At 41.5% G+C, this 18,906-nt stretch overlaps 1 long non-coding RNA gene across 1 annotated transcript; it reads right to left on the bottom strand.

Moving 5' to 3' along the window:
• Positions 1-13,743: 13,743 nt before the first annotated feature.
• Positions 13,744-18,363, bottom strand: LOC120570646. The gene is made up of 3 exons (XR_005641090.1): positions 18,143-18,363; positions 17,851-17,927; positions 13,744-13,965 (listed from the first exon to the last, which is right to left on the bottom strand). It is a non-coding gene; the product is annotated as an uncharacterized LOC120570646 (long non-coding RNA).
• Between the last annotated feature and the right edge of the window lie 543 nt (positions 18,364-18,906).

Genomic DNA, 18,906 nt, shown 5'->3' with positions numbered 1-18,906 from the left:
GGTATGTAACATTAGTTGGGCTGAAAATGGCCCGCGTGCTGTTCTATGCGCCCTAATGCAACGCTGTGAAATAGCCATAGAATGAAATGAGAGGTTTTCTGCCTTATATGGTATGCTCATGAATATTTAGATGAGCTGCACACTGATTGGATGGTTTACCACAAGCAAAGCACGCACACACACACACACACACACAGCCCCTCCGTGCCGCTCCGTGCACACCACGTCTCCATTCCCCCATGTACACTGGTCTGTATGTAAATTTTGGAGCGTGACAAAGGTACAGACCAGAGCCAAATAAGGTACAGCCACTGAGTTGACGTCAACTATTAGCTTCGTTGGGATTTGCCCGTTTTCAACAGCAGTTTCAAATTGTGAGATTTGCATAGGAAAAGGGTGTCAATGGGACTTTGAGGTTCTCTGTATGCCCATTTCACCAACCGAACTCGTTATTCAACTATGACAAGGTAAACTCGGTTTTGCATTCTATCACCCATTTAAAGACAAACATCATTGTTTATTTAAAACAAACAATATGCAATTTTCTGCCGCTATATTTGCCATGGCCTAAACTTAACCATTCGAGGCCCAACCTTACTATTGTGTGAGACTTTTGCAACTCTTGGGTTACCATCTAGACACGATGCAGTCAATTTCTCCCATTTCAACCCGGTCTCACGGCAGTTTGTGTAAATGTCAACGTTATTCTTAATCTATTGATACGTGTTCACAGAGACGTTTTTCTCGTTTTTTACGTGTAAATGCCACGTTATTTTCTCGGGGAAAGGACGCTGGGAGGCCGCCGAAAAGGATGCTCCATACGCCGGGAGGCGCCCGCTGGGCGGCCCGCTACGGACGCGCCACAATAACGGGATGGCGGAGGTTGGGTTTAGGGAAAACCTTACGGGGAAAGGGCGCCTTAAACGCCGGGAGACAGTAACACACAGTAACACGCAGGACAAAACACCACACGCAGGGACGCCATCCCCGGGAAACAAAGCACCACACGCGGGACGCGAACCCCGATCTCCTGGGTGGAAGTCCTGTGTTGTTTGACCCATCCACCACCCTGACCAACCTCCCAACGCGGATTTTCGGCTTTTTATATTACTCCCTACCATTTTCGTGCTGTGGCCACAAAATATGCTTCCCATTGAAATACATTACTTCACATTTTCGTGTTGTCCCGCCACGTAAAAACCGAAAAACGTCTCCATGAACGCGTATCAATAGATTAAAATAATGTCACATTTACACGAACTGCCATGAGACTGGGCTGGTTTTTACCAGGAGCAAATTATCCACAGAGGGCTCCTCCTCTCACGGACACGGTGATAAAACTGGTAAAAACACTGAATAAAGCAGTTTCAAGTTAAAGGTCCCATAATATGGTGCTCTTTGGATGCTTTTATATAGGCCTTAGTGGTCCCCTAATACTGTATCTGAAGTCTCTTTCCCATAATTCAGCCTTGGTGCAGAATTACAGCCACTAGAACCAGTCCCACAATGAGCTTTCCTTAGGATGTGCCATTTCTGTGTCTGTATCTATTGAGATGGAGAGAAGGGGTAAGGTGGAGGGTGGGGGTGTGGCCTTGACCAACTGCCACTTTGCTCGTTTGAAAGCCATGAGATTCCAGATCGGCCCATCTGAGCTTTCATTTTCTCAAAGGCAGAGCAGGATACCCAGGGCTCGGTTTACACCTATCACCATTTCTAGCCACTGGGGGACCATAGGCAGGCTGGGGGAATGCGTATGAACGTTAAAAACCTCATATAGTGAAATTTTCATGCCATGGGACCTTTAAAGATTTGTGTGTGACATTCTTGTCACAGCAGCAGTATGTGAACGAACCACACCGTACCAAAAGTAAAAGAAGGGTTTAATTTGCAAAAATGCATGTGCTTATACAAATGTATAATCACATGCATTTGTGCAAATTGCAGTAAGCTAACAAATATCAAAAGTTTCTATGTTTATTGTCCCAGACTAGAAAAAACTTCCAAGAACATTTTTTGCTCATTTACAGTATATGTGTGTCCGTTGCTGGTAAATAGGTGTATACTTCAGGGAACTCCGATAAGTTGAAAGACTTCAACGTCAACTCAGACAGCAGCAATAAATAATTAGCCGTGCTTGTTCACGAGAGCAGCAAACGTCCTATTTCTCCTTGCCTTTGCCGTCATGTTTACATTTAAAACAATGGAGGGAGTGGTGGCCATAGCACACCGTCTAAAAGACAAAACATTTCCCACATTTAATGTGTTAGCCTACACATTAAATCAGTTTAATGAAAACAAATCTCCATAGTTTGTGTTGTATTAGTGTGTACTTTATAGTTTTATGTACTATATCATAAATATTATTTGATCACTTTTTCACACTGATATGCTGTCAGGTCCTGTTATTTTAAACGCCGTCGCACTTTTAATGAGGGTTCATTTTTAACTGACTTGTTAGTCACATGTTTTACATGTTTTTATTTATTCATAGAGCTGGTGTGAAAGCAAAGTGTTAAATTAAGTCTTCTGCTGTGTCAGACTCTTAAATGAACACTGAGGACTTTGTTCTGTCTGTTAAGTGGCAGTTTCATTAAGCTAACGAGCATCAATTAATTATGTTAATGAGCTGCAGTTAAAATCTCTCCTTGAGGGAAACGATTCTGTTAGTTAACGAGCTGAAGGCTGAGAAACGATCTGATTGGCTTTAAACGGCCGTTAGAGCCAGTGTGTGTGTGTGTGTGTGTGTGTGTGTGTGTGTGTGTGTGTGTGTGTGTGTGTGTGTGTGTTTGGAGGGGGGGGCTTCATCCTGAATTTTATCTCTCTGTGGCCCTGACATGCTTATCTCTGACAAGTACACACACACACAAGACCTTGTCCAACTCTGGTCTCCTGCCAGACAGGAAAATATCTGTGTGTGTGTGTGTGTGTGTGTGTGTGTTGGATCCAGCTGTTGGCTTCATATCTGTGACCTCCTGTGGTTGGTGTGTGGGTGTGTTGGGGGAAGGAAGCTATAACGGGTTCACACTAATATCATTTCTAATGAAGCTCCTGTGTGTGTGTGTGTGTGTGTGTGTGTGTGTGTGTGTGTGTGTGTGCGTGCGTGCGTGCGTGCGTGCGTGCGTGCGTGCATGTGCGTGTGCGTGTGTGTCAGCATGAGCTCAGCCTCAGAGAAAGAGAGAGACAGGCAGAAGGAGGACATCTTCTATTTAAGTGGAATGAAGTCAGATTTGTGTTGGTGAATGCACATTTCAAACGATCAAAGCCAAAATACATTATAAACCAGTAGATGTAGAATGTGTTTATTTTCTGATCAGAACAGGTGGTGTGCAGTTTAATAAACACACACCGATCATCTGCACACATTGCCCACACTACCGTGACACAGAGCGGGATTTAAATCAGCAAAATATCACTGAGGTACAACTACAATTGAAAAAAAAAGTATCAGTCCCGGCAACAAAACGACATGTAAAAACTTAGGACTAACCCTTGACAAAGAAGTTATTTCAACCCAGCAAGATCTTTCCCTAAACCTAACCAATTAGTTTTGTGCCCAAACCTAACCAAACCACTGATATTCTGCAGAACATATCAAATAAGTATGTACAGTTATAATCAGAATCAGGTTTATTGCCAAGTAAGTACTTACAAGAGAGCACAGGATGTTAAAAAGTGACAGAATAATGCACAGTCAGCATCATTACACAGTATGTAATTCACAGTGTCAGCGTTAGCGAAGAATGGGACAAAGGTGCATGAAATTGCATACTGTGAAAACCTATGAGGAACAATTAAAACTAATTTGATCTTCAGTTTTAAAAATCAGAGGTTCCATTCATCGACTGGGAGCATCTTTTAATTATTCATCCTAAACTCTTCTTCGGGATGGAAAATGATGATGTCAGTGTTAAGACAGAGACAGCAGTGTGATGATGCACACAAACACACACACACACACACACACACACACACATACACACACGTTGTCTCCCACAGCTCTCTGACTGGCTTCCAACTGTTGATGATTCATTAACAGACTCTGCTGGAAGTAAAGCTTTTTTCTCCTGACGGGATGCTTTGTGTTAAAACTGTTCTCCTCTATTTGTCCTCTCAGCCTGTCTGTCCTGTAAACTGTGTCTCATTATGCTTTGACACAATGCACAATGTCATCAGATGCACACAGCTGTAGTCCATCACGAAAACCTATCTACTCAAAGGAACATAATTGGTGTGTTTTTGGTGCTTGCCACCATGGTCCAGTTCAGGCTTTTGGTCACATCAGACAGCTCGCTCTGAAATGTTTTGGGTTTGTTTTGATGATCTTGACGTCTAAATCAAGACCAATCAGTCCCATTGTATTGTTGTTGTTGTTGTTGTTGTTGTTGTTGTTGTTGTTGTTGTGTCTGTGTGTGTGTCATTCTGTATATATCTTCCTGTCGTGTGACCTACGTACCTCCAGGACTTTACACCCATGACTGAAGACAGACTGTAGTTCAACAGTGAAATTACTTCTTTTTACAGTTTGTCCTTCAGGAATCATAGAATCACATGGTGACCTGAATGCAAACACACACACACACACAGGATGGTGTTGTCTGTGTTTTAGAACTTTGACCCTTTCTAAGTGTGTTTTCAGTTAAAGTTGATTGTAACATTTTGGTCGCCTTAGGTGAAAAACATGCTATATGGTCACAGGCCCTTAAGCTGCCTACTCATGATCCACGGCAAAACTGTGAGGTAGGCGTAGAGCAGAGAGGCAAAGCGCAGGTATACGTCATCATTGCTTCTGCCATTGGTTGTGTATTGAAAGGTCAGCGGCAACAAGTTGAAATAATTTTAACTTTGAGCACAGCGCTCAGCGGCAACTCTAAGCAGTGTGCGACGCCAAGGGTAGCGCTCCGCCTAGTTGCTCTCCCCATAGGAAAACAATGGAACGCCCAGCGCAGAGCGGTTTTACCGCGGATCATGTGTAGGTGGATTAAAGCTGCTGTAGGTAAGATTGTGAAGATCCAGGACTTTGCCAACAAATTTGAACATCGACAACTTCTCAGTCCCTCCCCCCTTTCTGCTGCAGCCCAAACCGTCTCCTAAGCCCCTCCCCCCACAAGGGAGTGTGACAGAACTGCCGGCATGTCAGACAACATTTTCAATAACTAAACACCAACACATCGTTAACTTTACTCAGCAACAGTAAAACGATGCTAACTAGCAAGCTAACGTTAGCCATTTCAGCATCACATCAGACCGACCACTGTGCAAACGTTACTATCATGCTCACCAACGTAGCTTTGTGGACTTTTGACTACTAATAACCAAGTGAAAGATAAATCATTCATGGTAATTATGTTACCTGTCGAGAAGAAATGTGGCTACATCTGCATCGTTCTTCAGATCTTTAAAATCCTGCAGCCACGCCACCTCTGAAAAGCCACTTCACCCGAGTTTTGGGAAATCTTTCTGCAGCTTGTGCGCGGGGAAGGGGGAGGGGAGAACGCTATATATGCGTATACGTGCCTGAGCAGTGATTGACAGGCAGATAGATCCCCCCTGTGGCCCTGATTGGAGAAAATCAACTGGGAGCGGTGGAATTTTGCCAATCAAACTACAGGCTGTAGGAGGTGCCAGAGGAGCTGGATTTTTTTTATATTACATAATTCATGTAGTTCTACTGGAACATAGGGTCAGTTTCAGCAAATATGACAGAAAGTTAGTTTTATAAGACTTACCTACTGCATCTTTAAAGGTGCAATATGTAATATTGTATGTAATACTGGCAGCTAGCGGTTAAAATAGTTACTGCACTACCAATTCAAAATACTGGAGAGTCGTTTCCCCCGCCCCCTCCTGCCCAGACTCGAAGTTCACGGAGGTTGCCAGGCTGAGACCGCAGCATTCACAACAATGTTGCTAGACGCTTTTCTCACATAGCCAGACTTTACTTCACAGCATAGCAGAGTAGCTAACGTTATATGCTAGTCTCACATAGCCAGACATTACTCCACAGCACAGCAGAGTAATAAAGTAAGTAGTGGCTTAAAGGGATACTTCACCGATTTAGCATTCAGCTTTGTATCAGTAGAAACCCGATAGTATTTCTGAATGACCGTGCCTCCCTCCCTCATGTCCCCCTGAGACAAGAGATTTCTGCATTTGGGGCCTGGAAAAAATCTTCCGATGACGTAAAATGACGATTTTTGCATCATTGGAAGATTTTTGGGCCAGAGGCAAAGGACTACAGCCAGTAGTAGGATCTACTTCCGTATGTTTTCAACACGCCCACAGGGGGTTGGACTGCCGAGTCTGGCCGAAGTATTCCGAATGAAAACGACTGTCAGCCATCTTGAATCTTCGCTAAACAGGCTTTCGGTTTTCAGCAGAAAACATTTACAACAATTATCTGCATTCAAACTACCGGACGTGTGTACCACCGGGATACATCGGTACAGATCGGAGAATATGGAGGAAACGTTATTACAGACGCAATACTCGGCACACTACGTGAGCTTCGCCTGCACGGAGACCAGTGGTGTCGCTCAATGCCGCTAGCCAGCTAGGGGACATCCTCATCGGCTAGGTGGAAAGCTAACGCTAGCTGTCCACCTGTCCCAGCCATCCTGCTTGCAAGTGTCTGCTCATTAAACAACAAGCTGGACTACATCCTCCTTCAACGAAAATCCCAACGTGTGTTCAGTGACTGCTGTGTTTTTGTTGTTGTGGAAACATGCCTGAACAACAGTGTACCGGAACCGGGACTATCCAGCTACCAGGCTGCTCTCGCCGGCCCGTGGAGGTGGGCTGTGTTAAACGGACTGGTGTAGAAATAAAATCCAACTAGCCACTGCTAACTGCTGGTGGAGCTTGTGACTGTTAAATGCCGACCATTCACGGCTGTGTTTATACTCTGTGTTTAGCTACACCAATGCTAGTATGCGTTAGCTGAACTTTACGGATCCTGCTTGCAAGTGTCCGCTCATTTAGACCACAAACTGGACTACATCCAACTTCAACGACACTCCCAACGTGAGTTCAGAGACTGCCGTGTTTTTGTTGTTGTGGAAACCTGCCTGAATAGTGTACCGGACTGTCCAGCTACCAGGCCTGCTAGCCCTGGTAAAAGAGGTGGGCTGTGTTAACACAGAGTGGCGCAGAAATGTGGTGATTTGTATCCATTTAACTGCTAACTGCTGGTGGAGTTTGTGACTGTTAAATGCCGACCATTCTACATTACACACTAATTCACGGCTGTGTTTATGCTCGGTGTTTACAGCCCACCAAGCGCTAATGCTAGTATGCGTTAGCTGAACTTTACGGAGCCTATAAAGTGTGTGTACTAAATGTAGCCTGTTTCGTATGTCGTTTTTATATAATGTCGTTTTTATATATGTTAAATGTGTAACACCACTTGAGTCACGATGAAACGTTGTTTCGTGTATATGGTTGAAATGACAATAAAACACGCTTGAGTTGAGTTGAATGCCTCTGTCGGTCTGTCAAGCGGTAGGCGTGGCTTGGGAGTGGACTCAAAGCAACGAAGCAGGTGCATTCTGGGATTTGGTGTTTTTCATCCATATAAGACCAAAACACATTTTCTGGCTTTTCTCGGCCTAGAAGGCACCAATTTCAATTTTTTTCCACATTTCTACTACATAAGTGACCCAATTTAAAGATATATTCAGCTTTCCAGCGGTGAAATATTCCTTTAAAATAACTCACCATTGTCGGCTCCAGCCGCTGAACTACACGTTGTAAACAGCCATGGCCCGCTTGCCTGGTCCTCCCGGTAACGTTAGCAGTTAACAGGGTTAGCATGGCGGCGTTAGCCAGGACCAGTCGGGATCACTTTACTGGCTATGTCTCAATTGTTTTTGCGAGTAACCAACTCAGGTATTCTAGCTATATAATTCAATGTGAGTACACAAATGTTGAAATGACATAAAATGCCCGTCCCTAGTGGCTGTGATAAATTAGCCTGAAGCTATGCTTACCTGTTCAGGAGGAACTAAGCCAATTCTGCGTCCTTTTGGGATCTAAGCTGTCTCCATCTTTCAAATACATCTCCAATATTTACCAGGGGGTTGTTACGTCTCTGGTCACGCAACTGTTAGAAACATGCTGTTTTTTTTTAGGTCGGGTAGAATCTATCTCCGTTGATCTTGTTCGTTTGTGTGCTGCTTTCATGGCTGTGCTAACGTTACAGCTGTAGCGCGCTGGAAACATAAATTCCGTCACGGAATGTAAATTTCAAAAAGAAAAAATACTGACATTAGCATTGTTGTCAGAAAAGATAGTATTTCAGTTTAACATGTTTCCTTAATATCTGATGAGGCATTGGGGTAATTTTTGGATTTATTACTGTAAAAATATTACATATTGGACCTTTAAGGAGTCGGTTGTTCATTTCTGCACCTTGCTAACCAAGCTAGCTAGCTAGCGCTAGCTGATAACTTAATGTTTCATTCTCACAATCTTGTCAAAGCATAAGAAAAGCACATTGCCATCGGCAGATTAATGACAACTTTGTTCAGCTCATTTTCTGTTAACAGTGTCGCATTAAAAGACTAAAAGACAAAAAAACTAGCCAGCTGTTCACAGCGGGCTGCTTGGTCCCTCCACTTCCCCACCGCAGGGAGACTTCTTTGCCAAGAGAACGGATGACTGCCTGGAAGATGGACAGCTAGCTAGCCATCTCCCAGCAGATAGTCTTGCATTGCCAGACCTTCCTCCACAGCGCTGCGGGGGAAAGTCTGGCGAGTCCACACAGCACTCCAGGATAGGAGAAAATTGTGCTCTTGGTAATTCTTTAAACCAATCACAATAGCCTTGGGCGGCGCTAAGCGACAGACGCCATAACGGTGCCTCGGGAAGGAACTCGTTTTGGTGGAACGTAATCGTTCCAAATTGTTTTAGTCCTGCAACGAAAAACTGATTCGACAGATAGTCTAGCTTTAAATTTAAGATTTAAACTTCTCTATTTTGTTTTAAAGGAAGTGTTCCTAGGAAAGCTTAAGGAAATGGTGTGTCTGTGGTAAAATGTTTTAGTCAGATACAGTCAGAGGTTAAAAGGTCAACACAATGACTGTCACTTCCTCCCAGCTGTTTTTTTGGATGTAAATACCTTGGTAACCTTGGCGACTGCGCTGAACTTCCTCTTTGCTGCTGGGGAGGTTTTGGCACCCGTTGCCCCCGGTGACAGATGCTGGCTAATCCTCGGTTTCCGTCTCTCCCTCTTCCTGTCGTCACAGGAAGTTCACCTCTGTCAAGGCCTCTCCTGTTTAAAGGACGTCAAAATAAAAGCATTGAATGCTGACCTTCTGTCTAAATAAGAGTGCACACACCCAAAAAAAAAAACATTCTTCCTGCCTGCATTCATCTTTCATATACAGCCACTGTTTCCATGTTTCTCCCTCTTGAAAGCAGTGGTAACTGAGGGAAGCCTCCAGATTGGACGATAGGAAGTCTGTGAAATATAAAAAATTCTAGATTCTTTTGGATGCGTGAGACTTTTTGTAATGGTGTAAAGTATGATTAGTACTGCACTTCAACCTCAGGTTGAATATTGCATTTCTTTTGGAAAAGTACCTACTAGAACCTTTGGGGGTTTTAACATGCAGCTTTACTGTAAGTTTTTTACTGTAAGTGTTCATTCGTACTGAAGTCTATTGTATGTACTGAAACAAAGTTTTTCAAATGTTATTAAAGAAAATGTTCTGCATTTTGATAAATATGCTTATTCACTTTCTTGCCAAGAGTGAGACGAGAAGATAGATATCACTCACATCTGTATGGTAAATATAAGTATACAACCACCATCTTGTTAGCTTAGCTTAGCATAAAGACTGGAAATTGTTGAAACAGCTAGCCTGGCTCTCAAAAAAATCTGCCTACCAACACATCTAGAGCTCACTAATTAACATGTTATATCTCATCTGTTAAAGCTACTATATGTAACTTTTTAATGTTTCGGAAACTGTGTAATTTTTCATCTGATGATTATAAATGACCTGTAACAGCAAACAAGACTAACATAAAAAAAAATGTTATATATTTTTTATTAATGCCTTTACCCGGGTCAGATTTTTCCTGGGAAGTCAGAAAATGATTTACGGCAGGGAGACCAGCTCTAGTAACACATTCTGACGGGTCACAGATTTCGGTGTAACTCCGGAAAAGCCTGTATTACCCCCAATTTCCACCAACTGCGGAACATCTGCGGATCCGCTCCGGAACGGCAGCGGAGTCAATAGGTTTCCATTAAAGTCAATGTGTGTATTTCCACTGACTGTGGAAGGGCTGCGTTCCGACTCCGTCCCAGCTCCGGCGATCTGTAACGCTCTGCAGAAGATACGCAGAGCTTCTCTTTTTTAGTGCAGGACAGGAAGTCGAGCACATAAACAAAATAAAACATCCGGTTAATTTTCAATATAAAATACACCGTGCTCACGGCGGATCATATTTCCCTGTACTACACCTTGAAAACACAGCGCAGAGCTGTTTCCCCTCTACTCCTCTGGATGGAAACTAACTGTTGTTGGCTTTGTGGTTATTATTCTACATGAATTCGCGAGATCTTGTGGCTCCTCGTTACTACAGCTGTCAGTCATGGCCGCAGCCTTTCCGCAACAAATCCGGACCTGGTGGTTATTGACGGACGGCGGAGCACGGAGCTGACACGCAGCGGAACCGATCTGCAGCCGTACCGCAGTTGGTGGAAATGAGGAGTTGGCGTATCCAGCCAGGTAAATCTAGCAGGAGATTTCTTTGTATAGGCCTAATTGTAATTTCATTGTATTTTAGAAGTTATCTGTTTTAGTAATGGCAGTGGGACAAGGCCATCACAGAAAAAAGTAAAATTAAACAAAGAACAACTATAAGCTAAAAGGGAAAGTGACAGAGGACGGTCGGGCTTTCAACAGATACGACAGCAAGCGTGGTAAAGACACTGCCGTTTTTGTCCAAAGCAGCCGCTAGAATCAACACAAGCTAAAAGTTACAATTAGCCACTTTAAATCTGAACACAAACATTGCAAACATTGCAAATTGTTGTTTTATAAAGGGGTTATACAGTATGTTGGACTATTTCTTAGCTAATGAAATGCTCTTTGGCCTTGGAAGTAACCCTCGGATACTACTGTATGTAGTTAGCTAATTAACCAGACATGCTGATGTTTGCAGCTTACATCTTAGAGCAAAAAAAAACACATTAATTTGTTCCTCAGCATTTTACTGTTGTGGTTTTGGTTTTGGAAGGGCCTAAAAAAGTACTCAAAAAGTATAATTTGTTTTTAATTAATTTAATTTTTTAATTTTCTCCAAACTACAAACTGTTGAACCACAACATACAGCTAAATATTCACTTTGGTTCCCGTCAGGAAAAAAAAGCTTTACTTCTAGCCGAGTCTTAATCAGTGTGGGAAACATCACATCTGTTTGTTTGTGTGTGTGTGTGTGTGTGTGTGTGTGTGTGTGTGTGTGTGTGTGTGTGTGTGTGTGTGTGTGTGTGTGTGTGTATGTGTGTGTGTGTGTGTGTGTGTGTGTGTGTGTGTGTGTGTGTGTGTGTGTGTGTGTGTGTGTGTGTGTGTGTGTGTGTGTGTGTGTGTGTGTGTGTGTGTGTGTGTGTGTGTGTGTGCGTTCGTGTTGAATCTCCATCGTAACCAGATTTCAGAATTTCTCATTACAATGTTTATTTTCCTGGTTAAAATAAACAAACAGGAAGTCAGACAGAATGACAGGAATGGGACATCCTGTAAGTGGAGAGCCGCAGTAATGAGCTCTAACCAATCAGAGACTAGAGCTGCAGCGAGGTCACTTCCTCTAAGCTCCAGCCATTGGAGGGAAACTCCAAAAGTGCAGCTGTTTTTTATTCAGAACAAAATGTCTTTCTTGAGTGTGTGAACGCTGCAGCAAGTGGAGAAGACAAAGAGACGTTTTAGTTTCTGATGACTGAAGCAACACATACGTGCACACGCACGCACTCACACACACACACTTATGCTAATGAAGGTTTTACTCTTTACCATTTCAGAGACTATGTTGATGATGATGATGTTGTTGTTTTCATCATGGTTGCCATTAGCTATGTTGACATCAGGAAGTAGAACAGCTGGCGTAACTGGAGGCATCGCCACAGCAACACAGACCACAATGCCTCTGGTGCAAAACAGATGTTCTGTCCATGGGCGAGAGACCTAAATAAAGAGTGAGAGACAGTTGTAGTAACATGACAGCTGAAATTGAGGCAAAATGAGCTGCCTGGCCCTTATTGACCCCCTCCAAGTTCCCATTTAGTAACAATAACATACACATAGCTGTACACAGCACATACTTGGCAGTTTTCCAAGATACATACTGTCATACTGCTTGAACTCAGGTTTTCTGGGGTGCCGGTTCATTTTAGTCAATTTGATTAAGCACAACTTTATTAAAGCAGCTATAATCAATATGTGAAACGGGCAGGGAACATCACTACAGACCCATCACACCCTGGACACTGTACACCAAAACAACCAGACACACAACCACGCCATCACTCTGATGAACATGTCATGTCATGTCAGAAAACAATCCCAATGCAATAACCCTGTAACCTTAAAACATCCATTATGAACAATGGATCAAATTAATTATCAACTGAATAAATAATTCCCGGAATGTGTCAGTGTTTGTTTTACATATTAAAAAGCAGGTGAAAATCTGATTTGAAAAGAAATAGATAGCACAAAAATGCTGCAAAATACTATGTAGACTAACCATTTCAATTTGTACTTACTGTGCTGGCCCTGAACCCACCACCCTACAGGATAAGCAGGTATGATGATGATGATGATGATGATGATGATGATGATGATGATGATGAAGATGAAGATGAAGATGATGATGATGATGATGATGATGATGATGATGATGATGATGATGATGATGAATGAATGGATGGAGGGCTCTATCAGCAAACTGATGTGGTTATTTTTTGTTGAAAACTACTAAACAAGATGGTGAATTGTATGTATTGGTGTACTGATTGGTTTCAGAAACAGGCCTCATTGTCTTAAATGTGCTGTTAATGTTGTTGGCAGCCATGTTGGTTTGACATTAGGTTGTAAAAGTGTTGTTTAAGTAAACCTACCTAACATCCAGTGGAGGAGCTGTGACTAAGAGTGAAGTTTGATTTTCATTTCATGATGAGATGTTCATTTAGAGTACAGACAGGCAGACATATGCTGCGTTCATGCCACCTCGGAATAACAGGCACTGCCCCCCTGGTTACGTTGTTTTTCCGATTGGCAGCGTTCACATGGTCGGGATGAGCGTTCTTCTTCTTCTGTTATATTGGCGTTTGGCATAACAACTTTTTGCATGACTGCCACCAACGGTTGTCCGTAGCCTAGAGCATCAGGTGTGTGAAAACATGGAGGCCACAATAACAAAATATTTTCTGCTGTTTTGTTATGCGAGCATCCAAACAGCACATCGCCAGGTGTTTGTTTGTGTTATCTGCAGGACAACCAACGGGAAAAGACACGGATAATGTGTTGTTTTTTTATACATAGGCCTATTTATGAATAATTTGAAACATGTTATGTCTGTGCATGTTTCTTGACAGAGGCATTTGTCCACAATAAACAGTTTATTATCATTGAAATATGTTCAGTGAACCAAAGTCGCCTCCATCAAACGTCAGTTGTCAACAACACGTCACCAACTGGGGAACTCGGGTATCAAAATCCAGCCAGAGTTTCCCACCTCTGATTCCCACAGGAAGTTACGTGAATGGTGACGTTTTCACTCGGAAAAACATTTTTTCCGATGTCCATGAACGCACGGAAAAACACACTAACAGAAGAGCTCTGTCTGCTGAAGCTGACATGTCCTTCTATGGTGTGGTAGCCTGTGATTGGACCACTGGTTTCCAAACAGGCCAATCAGAGGTGGGTCATGTGTGACCAGGTGTGTAGAATCAACTGACGGCACCTGGAGGGGAACAATAATGATAATATGACTTTATTTTAGAAATAATACAAATATTTTAGCTGTTTTTATGACACTTTAAAGAAACATGTTACAATAAGGATTTAAAGCATCAATTAAACACATGCATATTATATAGCAGGATCTGTTTGTTTAGATCCTAAAATAAAAATGTAAAGATAATAATAAAAGAAATGACATTAGAAATTCTTTTAAGGGAAAAGGCAGGACAAAAAATGAAAAGGTTGTTTTTAAAAGCAATAAGGACAAAATAAAAAAAACCTTCATGATAATTAAGCTCAAATCTTAACATCTGACACATGGACTGCAATAACTAACTATTACTACAGACAAGACTTCCTCAATGCCTGCACAGGGACGTATCAATAGGCATTTCTGAAACAAACAAGCCTCACTAAATCAGCTGAGTGATGAAGTCATGAGAGTTCAAAGAGAAAACACACATTACTGAGGTCAGATGGGAAATATGAATCTAGACATTCACTGTGTGTGTGTGTGTGTGTGTGTGTGTGTGTGTGTGTGTGTGTGTGTGTGTGTGTGTGTGTGTGTGTGTGTGTGTGTGTGTGTGTGTGTGTGTTTGTGTATAAATACCATGTCTAATTAACGTTTAAATTCATTCTTCCTGTCCATAGTTCCCATGGTGACTGTGGGAGAGGCTGAGGGGGAACCATTGACTGTATTGTTTTATGCAGTTTTATGCAGTCCCACTGGTACAACATGCGCGCGCACACACACACACACGCACACACACGCGTGCGCACACACACACACACTTATGCACAACTTCTGTACTTTTACTTGGGTCTCTATTTCTGGATTGCAGTGAAAGTAACTAAGTACATTTACTCAATTCCATTTATCTGATAGCTTTAGTTACTGGTTACTTTGCAGATTTAGATTATTAATACAAAATATAAATTATGTATTATTAAAGGTTAAACTATCCGACAGTATATACACTTAGCTCCACCTTTACCAGCTGAAACATTAAAGTGATGAACATGAATGCATCAACAAATAAATTCCATTGATATAATATATATTATTCTGAAATGGATCATTCTGCATAATGGGTACTTTATGCAGTTATAAAATAAATTTCTTACATTGTGGTATTGATTCTTTCCCTTAAGTGAAGGATCTGAAAACTTATTCCATCACTGCCTGAACTTCATTTGGCTTCATTCTGGATCTTTCTGTCTGCAGTGTATTAGCACTTACATATCTGGTCTTGTCTTTGAGATCTAAAAGCAGTTTTTTTTTCTTCTTTTATCTTATCAGCTTAAGAAACCAGAGGAAGGTTTTTCTAAAACTCTTTGCTGTAAATGTATTTATAAAATGTATTAATAGGTTCCTGTATGACTTCAAATTAGACTTATGCTCACATTTGTACTATTTTTGTCATTAATAATGTCTCTAACTGCAGCAGGAGGTGAGCAGAATCACATATTCTGATAAAATCTGAGAGAAACGGGACGGGAAACAGGATTTTTCCTCCAACAGTAACAGTAAAATATACAGAACCGTCTGTGTGTGTTGTTGGTGTTTCAGCTCTATTGTTCTGTTTTGTCCCAGATCTGACAAAGCTAACTGTATTAATAATGAGGAATCTAACACATACACACACACACATGGTGCAGTGTTTAGTTGTTGGACAGCAGAATGGAGCTCTGTTGTCACATCTGCAGATCTCTGCAGCTTTCTTCTTACAGAGTTCAAAGGTTGTTCCACCACTGGGAGGTCAGAGGTCAAAGGTCACCACAGCCGCTCCCCACCGTCTGATGTCTTAATGCTTAAACTTGAGTCTCGGTGTGACCGCAGTTTATGTTCCTCCTTGTGAGGAAACTAACGTTTTTAGTTTTCATCATCTCAGCAGCATTACTCAGAAGACTCAGCAGATGGCATGTTATTGAGTAGGATTTACTGCAGGGTTAACATGACAGATAACAGTTCATATATCGACGACGAGCAGCACACATATAAGGATCAGCAAGCCTGTGAATCCAAAAACAGACATTCTTTCTTCCAGACTAACATTTAGTGTGCTGACTGAGCATGCTCATTGCCACCATAAATCAACTAATGATTTAAATGTTAAAGTTTAAGCTGTTCCCCAGTCTGAGTCTTTCAACCTGCGATTATTTCATTGACCACTACGAAAACAAGTTAACACATCACTTTACAAAGTTGACTGCCTATTTACACATCCAGCAGATACAGAACAACATGATGTGTTTGTGTCCACCTGATGGAAGTAAGTCCAATATACAATCTCCTATTACCTCAGTTTTTTGACTCCGCCAACTCCTGAGGGAAATATCTGGCTCTTTAGCTGCTGAATGTTCCACTAGGTTTACCAGCTAGTCACAAACTGTGTCTGTCTGCTGTTTGGTGCTGCAAGCCAGAGAGCTTTTTTTTATTGATGTATGAGAGCAGTAAGACTCTATAAAAACCGTAATGTGGGATGCAAAAGCCCAGCATTTGCTGAAACAAGCTAAAAAGCCCCGTAGAGCTGAGCAGAAGACTCTGGTGATAATTCTCAGTAGGTTTTTCACTATGAGCAGCCCCGTTCACATTACTCTTTTTATCCATCTGATCACAGTGTTTCCTACTGATTCCCACTGACTCAGAGGTGTCTACTTTCTTTTCTCAGCTGGTTCCGGTTAAAGAGGAACAAACTAGTCATAGGTTAAATAACTAGGTTATAGGATCTGAGATAAAAATAGCTTTACTGCATGCAGCTAAAAACTGTCACACTGAACAAATTCAAGCAGTAACAAAGCACAATAACTACAATCAGAGGTTGTTTTATCTGCAGTTGCCAATAAACTGGATGAAAAGATTGAAGTCTGATTCTTCTTCTGCTGTTTGGTCACACATTCAAAACTCATCAACTCATTCTAAAGTGAAACTGTTTTTGTTCTGAACAATTTTCTGTTGCATCCCAACACAAGCACCCAGCACTTCTTGTATACTGCTAGCTGTTAGGAAAGACACAATCTGCCTGCATTTGTGGTCCTATCGTCCTCGCCACCATTATCTGGAGTCCCCCCATGATCATCAGCACCATCTGGAGACTAACATGCTCTTGACAACCATGCTTGTGGAAGATTAGAAATTATGTTTTTTGATGTCCATGATCTATTTTTCTTATCACTGATTATAAAAAATGTAATCCTCTATATGACCTTGCTGTCCAATACTAAAATAAATAAATACAATTATTTTTAGCTGTTAGCTTAACTACTATCTGTCCGTACACAGGTCTCACATCTCCACATGAAGGAGGTAAGAACTGTATTTTAAATGTTGAGAAACTCATGTCTTTCTTCGAGGGGTTGGCAGACCTGAACCACATGTTTGATCAGCACTTTTTGTATTGTATTTTATGGAAAGACAAGTGTGCTATAAAATTGTACTGATACGACCAAATTTACCACTTCTATGTATTGTAAAGTACATTCTTTACTGTGATAAACCTGAAAGTAAACAGTAGAAGTAGAAGTAGAAGAAACACCGCCCCCCCAAAAAAATAAGACTGACTATAAGACTACTATCGGCTGATTTTGATCAATTGGAGCTTTTTATTAGATCTGTGTCCTCACAGGAATACAAACCTGCAGAGGCGTGTATTTTAAAGAAAAGAATAAAGGATAAAGAACAGGTCAAAAAGTGTGTGTAGGATTTATGCATGTTGTACCAGTGGGACTGCATAAAACAATGCAGCATCATAATAACTGAACCACATATTTATCACCTGCAGTGTCAGCTCATGTGTGTCTGTGTGTGTGTGTGTGTGTGTGTGTGTGTGTGTATGTGTGTGTGTGTGTGTGTGTGTGTGTGTGTGTATGTGTGCTCATTAATCACAGCAGTGTTGTTCCTCCAGCAGGACGCTCTCTGATCTCAGGAGGGTATTCATCTGTTGCTCAACACCTTTACTTCTTCTGTGGTGAGAAGAAACACCCAGAAGTCTGAGCTGAACTCATTAAACAGAGTGATGAGATGACTCACATGTGATGTGTTGGTTGAATGTATCACTGAATTTACACTTTTACAAGGCACAACATAAACGAACCAGTCGCCACAGATATTATTATAAAGACCATACAAAATATTTTAGGAAACATTCAAGGCAAAGCGTATAATACAAGCTACTTACTTCATGCAGAGTGATGCAGCCCAAGCTTCTTTTAATTGCTCTAGAAATGTTAATATAGGTCTCCTGCATTGTGTTATGCAGGAAAATAAACAAGAGACTACAGCCATGATTGCCCCATGATATTAACATTTAGCTGTCGAGTACAGCCTCACTGAGCCACTGCAGCTTCTTCAACTCTTATTGCATTTTATGAAAACTAAAGCAAGGCCTCCCCCTAGAGTCAGAAGCATGACAGGACCACTTGCTGATCTGAATAGATAGATAGACAGACAGACAGACAGACAGACAGACAGATAGATAGATAGATAGATAGATAGATAATATTTTTTAACTGATGCCTCTTTTTGAACTACCCCATTTGCTAATATTGCATAATTACCCCATAGTGGGATCTATATCGTCTGTCTGTCGTTCTGGGGTTTTATTTTGCCTATTCTGGGTCACGGTCTTACTTAGATTAGATAATACTTTATTCATCCCACAATGGAGAAATTCACTTATTACAGCAGCAGTTTTTCCACAATAAAAACAAACCACCAAACAAACAAACAACAGGCAAACAACAGAAAATGTGCAAAAAGTACTGAATGAATGTAAAGTGGCATTATATAAAAAAGTATTTATGTCAAGTAAAGTAAAAGTAAAGTATTCTTCAGTTTAAAATGGAGAAATGACAAAAAGGAATTTCAGAAAACCAAAATACCCTAAAATTGGTGTCCGCGAAAGTCACAAAAGAAGATACTTTAACCACAATCCAATATGAG

Source organism: Perca fluviatilis, chromosome 12 (assembly GCF_010015445.1).
Source record: "Perca fluviatilis chromosome 12, GENO_Pfluv_1.0, whole genome shotgun sequence".
In the NCBI taxonomy this organism is placed as follows: Eukaryota; Metazoa; Chordata; class Actinopteri; order Perciformes; family Percidae; genus Perca; species Perca fluviatilis.
This window is presented reverse-complemented; position numbering and strand designations above follow the sequence as displayed.